Source organism: Papio anubis, chromosome 9 (assembly GCF_008728515.1).
Source record: "Papio anubis isolate 15944 chromosome 9, Panubis1.0, whole genome shotgun sequence".
NCBI lineage: Eukaryota > Metazoa > Chordata > Mammalia > Primates > Cercopithecidae > Papio > Papio anubis.
In genome coordinates, this window is record NC_044984.1 from 24,643,180 (window position 1) to 24,655,703 (window position 12,524).

General features: G+C 38.6%; 1 long non-coding RNA gene across 1 annotated transcript in view; it reads right to left on the bottom strand.

Annotated features, from left to right (window-relative positions):
• Nucleotides 1-104: 104 nt before the first annotated feature.
• Nucleotides 105-12,524, bottom strand: part of LOC103875686 — a 46,221-nt gene continuing 33,801 nt past the window's right edge. The window contains exon 4 of the long non-coding RNA XR_634575.3: nucleotides 105-143. This is a non-coding gene — a long non-coding RNA (uncharacterized LOC103875686). The remainder of the gene's footprint in view (nucleotides 144-12,524) is intronic.

Below are 12,524 nucleotides of genomic sequence, written 5' to 3' on the forward strand. Positions count from 1 at the left end.
GCTGGGTGTCATAGCACTTGCCTGTAATCTCAGCTACTCAAGAGGCTGAAGCATGGGAATCTCTTGAACTCGGGAGTCGGAGGTTGCAGTGAGCTGAAATCGCACCACTGCACTCCAGGCTGGACAACAGAGTAATAACCTGTCTAGAAAAAAGAAAGAAAAAAAAAGAAACTTACTCTCTTCTGGGTTTTTTAACATTTTTTTTAACATGAAACCTTCTCGAATTATATTTTTTTCTTGTTTCTGACAGAGTCAGAAATATTTTTCTTTCTTAATCCTACAAGAAAAAAAAATACAAACACAGTGACCAATACCAACAGACAAGAGTATTGCCAGCCCACAGGGGAGTACCAGGGTGGCCTCACACTACAAGCTCAGCCGCACCTACAGGAGTACCTGCTACCATGGCTGGTGTCTCCCACACCGAAAGACAGGCCCAGTGCTGCCTCATATTCCAAATTTTCAAGAGAAGCCCAACATATAGATTTTTCATTTGAAATATACCCACTTAGAAACTTTGGCAACCAATTCAAAAAAGTATAAGAACTTGATTTGGGTCATTACTGTGGAGAACAAACAACATACAATTGAGGCAGCTTCGGCCTGGGAGTTGTCAGTTTGAGACTTTGGGACTAGGTGATCTCTGAGATCTTTTTCTACTTAAATAGTTCTATGGCTTTCATGAGAAGGCCTTGAGGCTTGGAACAGAGTGGCATGAAGCCAATTAAAATCACAGCTGCAGCTGCCAGAAGAGACAGTCTCAGTGTAATATGCATCCTGAAAAAAGGATCGTCCTAAGAGAAGCCATTCATTATGTTTAATAAAGTGGTTGGTAACAAGAAGTTAGGAAGAAGATCATTAAATCTAAATTAGATGATGTGTATTTTTAGGTGTGGGTTATAATTCTCCTGAGAACTGTGGAACACCAGATCTTTGATATTTGATATTAATAGGGATTGAAATTGATATATCTTCTGAAATGGAAAGACCACTTTGGTACATTATTGATCAAATTTTTACATCATCAGCATTCACACAATCTCACATCACAGAGAAAGTGCAGAACAGGTCCTTGAGAGCACTCACTGGACCATATTACATCACTGATCCCATTGGTTCAGTAGACACATGGCTTCCATTGTGATATGCATCCACCACTGTGTTAGCTTAAGGCATCTCAAACTAAAGAGAGGCACCTAGTTTCAGAGTTCCAGAGAACATGAATTTATATCTTGGCAAAACGTTTATTAGTCGTGTGACCTTGGACAAGTTACTTAAATCTCTGGATTCATTTTTTTCACCTGCCAGATAGAAATTGTGAATATGAATTAATACATGCATGTAGATCCGGGCACAGTGACTCACCCCTGTAGTCCCAGCACTTTGGGAAGTCAAGGCAGGAGGATCGCTTGAGCCCGGGAGTTGGAGACCAGCCTGGGCAACATAGTGAGACCCCGTCTCTCTCTCTCTCCCTCTCTCTCTCCATATATATATATATATATATACACACACACACACACACACACATATATATATGTACACACATGTAAAAGACTGACATAAGGTAGGTATATTCAGCAAACGTTGCAAATGTTGGTAAAATGAAAGAATGTAAGTAACCAATTGGTTTTGTTTAGAAGATTCCAGAAAATCTAAGACAGAGTTTCTCATGAGAATATCCTAACACACTAGAGGGTCAGACCAAGGGTAGGAAAAGGCTATAGCTAGGGTCTGTGCATAGGAAATTACACATAACCCAGAGCTTATTTTATCTTTGCAGCAGCCAGCCTGTCAAAATCTGAACAAACCCATGGAGGTGTCAAACATACTGAGAAAATGCAAAGATGCTTTTCACGTCTCCAGAAACAAAATCCTTTATTATTTGTGCACTTTGTTGTATCTCAAGTCATAACTAAAGCCCAGCTGAATAAGCCCACTTTATTCTATCACATTATTCGGGTAGAAATTAAAGCAGAATGTATACAGCTAAGGGGTAGCAAGGCTGGACACTCATGCTGTCCAAGCTCCGATTATGCCAAGAATTCAATTTAGTTTATGAAAATGTCAGAGACTGTCTCTGTCACAGCTACTCTGACCTCATGAGATCTTCTCCATTGACAACTCCATAAAATCACTGCAGTGGCTAGTTTCTAGGCCACCATAATCCTTTAAATAATAGCTAAAACAAGACACAAGAACATTTATCAAAAGTAGAACTGAAGGTCAGGAGGAAATTTCTGGCTAATGGATCCTGTGACCCTTTTTTTGGTGGTAAAGGAGAGGGAGACTTTCAAAATAAACAATAATTTAAAACTTCTGATATTCTGAGTTAGTGCTAATATTTAGAACGTAATATATTTTTATCTTGGATAGGTGTCCCTTCAGTGCTGATTTTGATTCTTCTAAGATTTGCCTCTAGCCTTCAGCTCATTTACAATCTCCCCAGCCTAAAAGATGGTGTACAGATTGCCTGAGATAGGGACTAACAGCTGTGTTTTTTCTGGCAATTCAAGCACTTTGAATATAGGTCTTGGCATTTGAAATGCTAGCCTGCAAACTCTGCACTGAAGTTCTCTGAGAATTTATCAGTTTGTGCTTAGGGACTTTTCAAATGGAAAAATGAAGTTATTCATGTTTTCACAGGCAGTTCCAAATTCCAAATTGTGTCAAGGGTAAAATGTTTCTGTGTTTGAAAGGCCAAGGCAGAATTGCGTAACCCAGAAGAGGACGATATAATGCTACCCAAGGAACAAATTGCAAGGCTTTAAATATTTGCTATTATAATTCTATAAATTTATGCAATAGGAAGTGGTTCTTTCTTGCCCCTTAGGGGAACTGAATTTGGTTTTCATAATAAATGTGCAAGGCTCTGAGAATTAGAAATTCAAATAGTTACTATAAAGAAAGAATGTTTTGCTTTATGTGTTTCCACACTTGGGAAGCTGTTTCTGAGTTTTGCCAGTGGCATGCTGTGTGAGTTTTTCCATGTTGTAATAGGTAATTGAGATTTGGGCAATTTTTATCTTTTCTCTTTTTAAACAATTGAGACCTCAGAGTCTGTGAAGCTGGACCGCCATATTGGTTCCCAGAATTCATTGCCCAGACATCTTTCCAGGCCATGTACTTCTGACCACTCATTTTTTCACTCATGTTTTAAGCTGCGGAATGGAATATGGACTACATAACATGAAAACTAAGAGAACTATGAGTGCATTGTAATGATTGAGAAGTTGTGAAGTGTGTAGAAGGATTTCTATTGGCAGTAAGAATTTTTATATTTAAGTTTGTACGAGAGTAAGAGTTTCTACAAAACAATACACCAGTTAAACTAGCAATACTAAAGAAACCAGTACCAAGTTCTCAGTTAGTTTGAAACTGAGAGTTTCAAGAGGTAAATTCTAAGTAAGGACATGATGTGAAATGAAAATATAAACAAATAGGAAGAGAGGACCACTGAGAAAAATACCCTGGTCTAGTGGCTCTTAATCCCAAAGCTCAGTTTTCCCACATCACTTGTGCTGCATTCTGTCTGCAACTATTTTCATTTGGAAACCAAGCAACTGATTTCAAACTATAGGTATATATCTTGGAATATTTGCAAGCAATGGACTCGGTGAGGAAGGGTAGTTAGTTAAAACACACACACACACACGGACACACACACACAGAGAAAGAGAGAGAGAGACAGAGAAATCAAGACAGCTATTCTTGTAGGTTCTATGTGTCAAGATTGTTTTGAAAGCTAACATTTTTTTCCAGAAACTCTGGTACGCACCCTAGACAACCACAGTAAAAGCATAAGATTTTGTAAGATCTTAAGAGGAGAATGATAAAGGACTTAGAACTCGAACTCTCCCCAGAAGTTTCTTTCATCCAAACAGAACAAAATCATCAAAATTATGTAACCAAATACTTTTTTTTTAAGGGTGGGACAAACTGTTTCTTTTAAAAGCATATAAAGTCAATCCAATTTATATTCAGGCTGATATTATTTGTTGTGATTTGTTTGGCTTTATGGCGAGCACAGGTGTACATGTTCTTCTCTGAAGAGCCTGAAGATGGAAGATAGTGTGCTTGTTCCATTTCCCATTAGAAGGGCGTACCATCATTCTATCCATCCTGGCAAGAACTTAATATTTGATATAACAGAGTAATAGGTATAAATCTTGCAAAGGTAAATGTATTAAACAAACAGAAGATAGCAGCATACGATTGCCTAAAATGATTATGCTATTCTACCCACTTTTTTGTTTCTTTAACTAAAATGACACAAAAGCCATCTATGTTTTTTCCTTGCAATGTTTTGATTTCAGAGCATATTTCTCCACATTGCAATGTTCCAAACAAAGTTCTTTCTTAATCTGGCTTTCTTAGCAAATGAGAAGAAAAACTTAAAAATTAGTAATACATAAAATTTATAATCTGTAAGAATTGGGTGATTTGAAGTAAATAAGTTTGATCAACTTGTGTGTTTGAAAGTTCAATATAGTGCACATAGGTCTGCAGGTATCTGAACAGGTGTGAATTTCAGAAGAACTATAACTTTTAATTTTCACCCAATTTTTTAATTTAGCCATATATATTTTAATTTACCCAATCAGATAACAGCCTACCAATTAATTCATACTTAAGAGGTAACATTCCTTTCACGAATATTTACTAAGCTTCTGACATACGCTAGGCAATAACTAGTCATTAGGCTATGATGGTATCTAGAATGAATCATTGCCCTCCTCAAACCTATAGTGATCCAGCATAAAAGGTAGGCAATCAAACAAGAAATAACACAGAGGTGCTAAAGTGTGATGACACAGTGCTTACAGAAGAGCACATGTCCAGTTTAGGTGGGATAAAGAAAAGCTTATAGGAGGCACCACACACAAATATCTCCCTTCTGGTATTTGCCAGCACCTAAGCTTATGCAATTGTTGGTTGCCATGTTTATCATGTCTGCTCCTGCTAGCATGGAAGCTTCTTAAGGGCAGTGACTATTTTGTTCATTGCTGTATCCCTAGGACCTAAAGCAAGGTCTGGCACAGAACAGGCACTCAGTAAGTACTTGCTGACTTAATGACTGACTGGTTGGAAAAAAAAAAAAAAAATTGGTGCTGGGGAGGGAGCCATCTGAGCCATATTGAGGAGTTTAGACTTCATCCCTCAGCCAGCGGAAAGTATGGGGAAGTTTTCAGCAGGGCAATGGCACAATCTGATATAATGTACCACACTAGCTCCAAAGAGAAAATGAACTGGGCAGAGAAGGGCAAGGCTGATGGCCTTTAGTCAGGGAGCTACACCAAGTGTGGTTCAAAATTAATTGAGGATGGTCTAAAGATCGTGATAGTGATAGGGTTGGAGAGAAGTGGGCAGATTCAGGAGATGTTTAGGAAGTGTCTGTAATTAGACGTGATGGAGGCAGAAAGGGGAATAGTCAAGAAGGTTTCCCCAGGCTTGAGTCACTGGCTGGTTGGATAATGTTAATATTCACTGAGACTACTGAGACAGGAAGCAGTGGAGCAGGAGGGGATTTTTTGGGAAAGATTAAGGGTTTAGTTTTGAGCCTGTGTACTTTGAGGTGTCTGCATGACACCCAAGTAAAAATTGTCCAGTGGATAATCTGATAAATAGTATTGAATTTCAAGCTAAGAGTGAAGTCTGAAATGCAGATGTAAGTTGAACTAACTCAACGCAGAAATTCAGATGCACCCCAAACTTGTTAGGGAGTTACAATAACCAGAACAGAATTTTTGTCTTTCCGTTTTCATGACACTTGATGTGCCTCACTTGCTAAGCATTAGCTGCTGATGATGACAACTTCTTGGTGTCAGACTCGTCTTCAAGTTGAAGTGCCGAACTGCATTGACAGGGACCTGGACGAGTGCAATTTCCAAATTGCTTGGCAGCCAAAAGAGGTGAAAAACTCATTACCAAGCCATCTGTCCTGAGATTCTGTCCTGGTTTCTAGGCCAGAGAAATTTGAATAATTTCAAAAAAACTTAAATAGCACACACAAATTAGTGTTCATTCGCTATCCGCCCCATATCCTAGTTTCTTGTGCATGAACAAATCCCTCAGAAACTTGGGCATGGTGGCAGTATTAGCAAGTAGATACCCCAGCTGCAGCCTTCATTTCTATAGAAAACATAATTTAACAGAGGATCAGAAGCCTTTCCATTAAGTATGCTACTTTTGGAACATAAGTAACTTTTGTTACTAGTATTATTTTTATTCCCAATTCTACGTTCCACTTTCAATCCTGAAATAAAATATTCCTGTACAATAAAATTAAAAGGTAATAATAGCAATGAAATTTATCTAATGGTCAATTTGATTCACTTGTAGAAAAACTTTGCTGGATTTTTATTTATTTTATTTTATTTTTTTTGAGACAGAGTCTCGCTCTGTCACCCAGGCTGGAGTGCAGTGGCTGGATCTCAGCTCATTGCAAGCTCTGCCTCCCGGGTTTACGCCATTCTCCTGCCTCAGTCTCCCGAGTAGCTGGGACTACAGATGCCCGCCACCTCGCCCAGCTAGTTTTTTGTATTTTTTAGTAGAGATGGGATTTCACCATGTTAGCCAGGATGGTCTCGATCTCCTGACCTTGTGATCCGCCTGCCTCGGCCTCCCAAAGTGCTGGGATTACAGGTGCTGGATTTAAATCTTTCCTCCCCTCTTCCTTTTCTTTCCATTCTCGCTCTCATTTTCTCTCTCTCTCTCTCCCCCCTCCACTCCTTGCTTCTATTTCTTTTTTTTCCCTTTTGAACCCAAAAGCATGTGAGACAGGTCTCAAGCAATTTAGAAAGTTTGTTTTGTGAAGGTTAAGGACACACCCATGACACAGGCTCAGGAGGTCCTGACATGTGGCCAAGGTGGTCAGGGTACAGCTTGCTTTTATACATTTTAGGGAGACAAAATACATCGATCAATACCTGTAAGAGTTACATTAATTCAATCCGGAAAGGCAGGACAACTTGAAGTGGCAGCTTCCAGGTCATAGACAGATTCAAAGATTTTCTAATTGGCAATTAATTGGTTAAAAGTTATTATCAGTAGAAAGGAATGTCTGGGTTACAATAAGAGGTTGTGGGGATCAAGGTTTTATCAGGCGGATGAAGCCTCCAGGTAGCAGACTGAGCGAGAATAGATTGTGAATATTTCCTATCAGACTTAAAGAGTCTGTTCTATCAGTAATTCCAAAAGGCAGGAAAGTATAATGAGGCATGTCTGGCTCCCCCTTCCCATCATGGCCTGAACAAGTTTTTCAGGTTAACTTTGGAAAGCCCTTGGCCAAGAGGAGGGGTCCATTCAGATGGCTGGGCGGGCAGTGTGGCGGCTTAGACCTTTTTTGTTTGTTGGTTGGTTGGTTTACACTTTGTATAATAAAATAACATGAAATTTTGAGTCAGACAGAACTAGGTTTGAGTCAGGTCTCTACCTTATTTTAATGGAATGGTCTGAACCTATTCCTGAGTTTTAAATAATAATAATATTGATTATTTAAAATATCACAGGGTTACTGTGAGGGTTAGATAAGAAAATATAGACAAAGGACATTGCAGAAAGATGACTCACAGGATGTATTCCACAAATGTCATTTATATTCCCTTTTCCTCCAATATAAAATGTCATTTATATTTCCATTTTCCTCCAGCAAAAAGGCTGTTGGGTATCAGCATCATGAAACTTGCTGGAAATAGTTCAATTAGTTTCAGTGAGTGGAGGAAGAGAAAACCAGGCGGCAATTGATTCAAAAGTAAATGAAAAATAATGATTTGTAGATAGTAAGTGAGGCAGCCACTCTGTCAAGAGGCAGAAGAGGGTATAAGAGTGGAGCAACCGTAGGAAGGAGAATCAGAGTCAAGAAACATTTCTTGTTGCCAGTGGTTGATTGCTTTTTTAGGATGAGACTTGAGTATGCCCATAACAAGAGAAGAGGGCTGAGAGAGAGGAGGAATATAAACATGAGAGAGACCAATGATAGAGAAAAACCCTGAAGGAAATAGAATAACAGCAGCACTGATTAAAAGTAACTGTAGCTATGAAAACAAATTGCCAACTGAACACAAGCTCCCCTTGGGCAATGCAAGCAGGACCTTTGGAGACCTGGGATCACTATGATCCTGAACTTCATTCAGACTTTTTCTATTAGCCAGCAGTGCTAGGGCCCTCAGTGGATCTGTAGTTCAGGGATGAAGGGTACTATAGGAGTCCACTGGAAGTAGCTGCCTTCCCCTGTTACCTTAAAAGGTAATTACTCATTGTATATCGTATATCAAGTGATGAAGAATTGTAGAGCTTAGATAAATGCCTGTTTGTGGGAAGTATAGACTACAGTTTGAATACAAGCTCCATCATTTATTATTTGCATGATCTTAAGAACAGTTTTGAAATTTCTCTAACTTTCTTTAACTCTAAAATAAGAATAACAGCTCCTAGACAGGAGAACTGGAGATAATGTATGCCAAGTAACTAATAATGATTAGCATACAGGGACCACTTTTTTTTATTGTGGGGTGTCAGAATACTATAATTTGCCTATTTGCCTGTTATTGAATAGTTCTTAGTTTTGTTTTCTTTTCATAAACCTTTCAGCACACATAATATAAGGTGCTTGCAGAGATTTAAGCTGTTATCACTATTATCGTTGTTACTCTAGGGTAGTCAAATGAAGAGATTGTCCCAGAATTCTGAATGTGGCCTAAACCAACAGACCTGTGACATTCCCCAGAAGAACCCAGGCCTTTGGTGCCACAGACACACGTGATGCAAAAATTACCATGACACCCAGTTTCAACAAGAGAAAAGAAGGGACATTTGTATTATAGCTGAGGGCATTCACTTGAAGAATCTTTCCTAAGACTTCAGCATCTATTCCTTATTTTCATCAGATTTAAAATCAGTATGATTCTTCCCAATGTAATAGTAATTATGACACCAACAAATGCACAAACTACAGAAATGCAGAGGTTAAAAGAGTGTCTAATTTTATTTCACTTAAGAACATTATTATTGTTATTATTATTAAGTATTGTATTTAGCCAGTAATTTCAGCTAAACTAATTCTCATTATGAGTAGATTTTTAATACGAAGAAATCGGAATGTCTGAGGCTTACTTCATAATAGTCCTATTTTTGTGCTGCCTTTCCTCAATCCTGACTTCCTGTTCCAGTAGAAAAGGCAGAATCTAAGATGTATTATATAATTACATTGAATAGTGAAGAATCCTTGGAAAGATTTAAAGGGATAGGGCAAAGGTATGGGGTAAGTAAAGACCATATGAACCGATCCTTTGGTAAAGTAGAGAAGCACTTTGCAAAATGGAGTGTGCACATAAGTCAACTGGAGATCTAGTTACAGTACAGATTCTGATTCAGTAGGCCTTTGGTCGGGCCTGTGGTTTTGCATTTCTAACAAGCTTTCATATGCACTGCTGCTAGTTCCCCTCCCTCTCCCTGACACTCTGAATACTGGGGAAGAACCTAAAATCCAGTCATGAGTGGGAAGGAGCAATGACATGTGCCCTCCTTCCAGCTCAGCATCACAGAAAGTGTCTGAAAACTTTAAGCACTGGCCCCTTGCCATTTGGAGTCTCTCACGTTGTAACACAACAGCTCTATGACACTTTGATGTTAGCAACCGACTTATACCCATCCAAGGCAGAAGGCGTAGGCTATGGAAACACGTTATCTAGAAACCTGACAGACATTGGTCAAATAGCCAGAGGAGTAGCAGTAACAACATGACATCATCTGTGGAGGACACACAACAAAATCAGGACCAGGAATGTAATTGATCACCTTTCTCGGAACCAGGCCACCCACATGCGGGCCCAATAGTGATTCTCAAAGTAGATCTTCTGGGAAAAACCATCGCAAATCTTTCTCCTGAGATTTTTTTTTTTTTCTGGTGGGCCCATCAACAGAGGGGTTCCTCTCCACTTGCTTTAAAATAAAACAAACAGACTCACAAATTATTATATACTAAGCATTTATTTTAAAAAGAAACAAGAAAAATATGTGAATAAATCAATACACTAGAAAGGCCCTAATTTCTTTTAGAATCATATACTTCAATGACAATGCAAGAATTATAGTGGAAATCCATACTCCAGTTTATCTCCTGTTAAGGGTGTCTTTTTATTAGAATATTTCCTTTTCTAAAAGCAGACACCCTTTTGGGGCAGTGGAGACAGGCCAGTTATACCTACTTGCTTTTCATTGTCAAAGGTAGTACGCATCCTATAATGATTTCAGGAAAGACTGGCAAAGATGTACTGTGCATAATGATGTTTACTCAACAGTGAGCTATTACAAATGTTTCAGTGGTTTTTTTTTTCTCTTTAACATTCTAATAGACTATCAGAAGCCTCATTTCCTGGATAGTCAATAAGCATCCTGCTGTAGGCTTGGATGAGCACTAGGCACTCTTTCCACTGCTGAGTGAGTGATGGCTGTACTGTGACAGCTGACACCTTCACTAAATCATTATTCTTGGAAACAAGGCAATCTATAAATTCAGGGGCCAATTTTGCTGGCTAGGTGTTTATATCTATATTTGCTACCTTGGGAGCACACTAACATTATTTCAGGACAACTTGTATAAGTAGAGGTATATCCTAAATTTTACAATGGAATAGCAGCTTCTTCTGGGGGTTTCCTGGTGTGTTTTTTTGTGTGTTTTTCTTTTTCAGTTATTTCAGTTTTGCCTTCTGGGTGTCTTAATATAAAAGAACCCCTGAAAGGGTCTTTCAGATTTATCTTCTTAAACTCTGCTCATCCTCTGGGCTAAAGAGTTGTTGCAATTGCTTCACAAATGGAAGCACTGATTTGTATTTCACAGGTATTTTCAAAGGTGCTGCAGCACAGCGGGACCCACGTCCACTTGTCTTCATTCCCTTGATAAGTAGGAAAGCATCCTGGAGGAGAGGCAGGCACAGGCTGTCACTGGGAAGCTGGAGTTCTTGTTCCCTGTGAGAGTCATTCATCCCTGCACTAACATCACACCTTGTTTAAACCACCCAGACAAAAATAGATCTCCACTTGAGCTGGAAAAGCAGTGAGATGAAGAAGTACAGAGCTACCAGTCTAAATACTTCAGTCCTTTCTGTAAAAATGACTGCCTGCTGGCAGGTAACCTTGGTCAGGTCAGTTCACTTAAGGCTGCAAAGAACTAATTCTCGTTTGCTGCCAACCCAGTGAACAAACACTTTTTAAAATAATGAAAAACATAGACAAAGAAAATGCAGCAAATTAACTTGAAGCTGATAGGATATGAGGTTAAAATATCACTGATGACATTTGGATAGGAAACAAGTACTGAACAAAGGCACACTTGCTTTTTTTCTTTTTTTAATAAGCAGCAAATCTTGAAAAAATAACCAATTTTAATTAATAATAGTTTTACTGTATCAGTGAACTCTTTATAGGATGTAGCTATTAAAATAAAATCAACAGTTTGACAATTATCTTTTCTTCATTACTCTCCAATTGTTTTATAGGGATTGCTTTCTTCCCAACTAGATTTTAAACTCTTCAAGGGCAGCAATAATATCTTTTTCATTCGGGATTTAAGATCAGACCTTTGTGCTACCCATGTGCTCAACATTGGCAGAGAGGTGGGAAAAAATTCCAGTCTGGCCCCTAAAGAAGTGCTCCATGTATAATAAGAGAATAAAATGTGCTCTTGAGCTACTGACTTTCTAGTTACTCCATTCTGACAGTGGTACAGCTGGATCAAACCGGAAGTACCATGGGGAATGGTAGGGCAGATGGAGCAGGTGAGGACATTTTGTACTCTGGTTCCCCCTTATGGGTATTAGCCCTGGTACTGTGGCAACAACTCACTATCTTGCTGCTCTTAAATCTGAGATCTCATTGGGGTAATTTTTACCTTTCCTTGAGTTTAAATTTCTACTCTTTTGTTTTAACAAAATTGAAATATCTATATACAGTGATTCTTGGCATAGCCATTTATTTTACAATGGTAATCCCACTAATAATTATCATTTATTGAGCACGTATTAAATGATGGGTACTGTAAGTTGATTTTGTAATTAAATCTACTCAAATCTCCTCTGCAGTAACTATTATTAATCCCAATATAGAGATAAGGAAGTGGAAGCCTAGAGATCTTATTCCTGGAAAATGAAGGAGGAGGTATTTGAAACCAGGTCTGTGTACAACGCCTGCACTTTCCTAATACAAAAGTCTTGAATGTCTGTAACTTATTCTTATCTTGGAAAGCAGGCATTTATATATTTGCCAGATTCTATGGCTACTGAATAAACTATGTGCAGCGGGCTAGGAAAATGGATGGAGTAACCATTTGTTCCAGGCACAGTTAAAATACTACCATAAACATTGCTTAATGATGACTGAGATGCAGTTGAGTTTTGAGATGTAGTTGCTGCCTTCAATCAACAGAAATACAAACTCAGCCTTCTAGGCTGATAGACGCTGTGTGATTTATGAGACGAGACACAGATTGACTAGACTGCCAAAACTGTATCTTTTGTTCTTTCCCTCAT